The following is a 1,362-nucleotide window of genomic DNA, read 5'->3' on the forward strand; positions in this document are numbered from 1 at the left end:
AAGAGTCAGATGCTTAACTGACTGAGCCACCCAAGTGCCCAAATTTTATTTTATTTCATTTCATTTCATTTTATTTTATTATTTTATTTCCCTCATTAAAACAGACCTCAACTGTATGTTTGTTTCTATTCCTATCATTGTTATTTTTTTTTCTGTCCTCCTTTTAAATAAACTGTTTCTTTTCCATCAGCTTTCTTTGCATTGTGTTTGCCTTTGTGAAAGAACAGCTTAGGACCACTAAGTGGTTGCTCCTGCCCACTCAGCGGCCTGAGCAGTGGGAACTGCCAACCCATCTCCAGCAGCAGGCTGAGGGCTCCAGTATTCAGTGGGGAGCTGCTGAATAGGCACAGAGCACACCTGACCACACTCAGACGAGTCTGCAACTTCAGGTTCAGTGGCAGTGAATGCAGGACCAGGGGCAGTCCACTCACCCTGAAATTCCTCCTTGATCACAGCCTTTTCAGCAGCGGCCAGCTCTCCCTTTTCAATCTCTTTAGGATCTTTTTAGAAGTAGAGATCAGGCACGACCTCCCACGGGTGTTCCCGGGAAATGGTGCCACGCATGCTCAGAACATCCCCGGGGTCAACACCCACCACATCAGACCTGCTGAGTGAGCTCTCTTCTTGTTGCAAGGAATGGCGATGTCCTCACAGCACAGGGGAGAGTCTGTATTACACAGAGCAACAGTGGCCAGATTAGCATAACACATCTCTTGAGAGGCTGGTGGTCAGCCCTGGGATCTGTAACCACCAGAAGGCTGGGATCGTAGAAAGCTGCCTGGATCTGGTTAGTGAATGTTCCAGGAGTGAAGTGGCCAGCAACGGGAGTGGCTCCAGGAGGAGCAGCAAATTTCAGCACAGCTTGCTGGCCAGTGTTCCTGGACCACATGACCCTGACATCAGCTGGGTTTTCAATGGCAACAACGGTGTGAGCTGCCAGCAGAAGCTTCTCTCAGCTTCTCATCAGATTTGTGACAGAGATGCTGTCACTTTTCCTTTTGTAGATGGACTGTTCCATTTGGAAGTCAAGGTTGGGGCCACCTAGGTAGGTTTCTGCTGCAAGGAACATTGTGGAAGTTTGCTTTTAAGTTATGACAGGAACACAGAACAACACTGTATGGACCTCTCTCTGGGTAATGTGGAAAGACCCTGTTTTAAAATCTTGCTAGAGGCTTGTCTATTTTAGTTGTTTGATTAAAAAGCCTGTTTTTGTTACTTTGTAATATTATTCCTCCTTTAACTTCGTTTTCTATATTGCTCATTTTCACTGATTATATTTTTTTTACTCTTAAAGCAAAAAGTAGTGTTTTAACATAAGGACTACTAGTTCATTGCATTTGCCAGTGAATTTAATGAGTTTTT

The 1,362-nt window shown here is 44.9% G+C and overlaps 1 pseudogene; it reads right to left on the minus strand.

Moving 5' to 3' along the window:
* Positions 1-237: 237 nt before the first annotated feature.
* LOC111145511 lies at positions 238-1,069 on the minus strand (annotated as a pseudogene).
* Positions 1,070-1,362: the final 293 nt, after the last annotated feature.

Source organism: Enhydra lutris, unplaced genomic scaffold, assembly GCF_002288905.1.
Source record: "Enhydra lutris kenyoni isolate GAN:26980312 unplaced genomic scaffold, ASM228890v2 scaffoldscaffold13, whole genome shotgun sequence".
Taxonomy (NCBI): domain Eukaryota; kingdom Metazoa; phylum Chordata; class Mammalia; order Carnivora; family Mustelidae; genus Enhydra; species Enhydra lutris.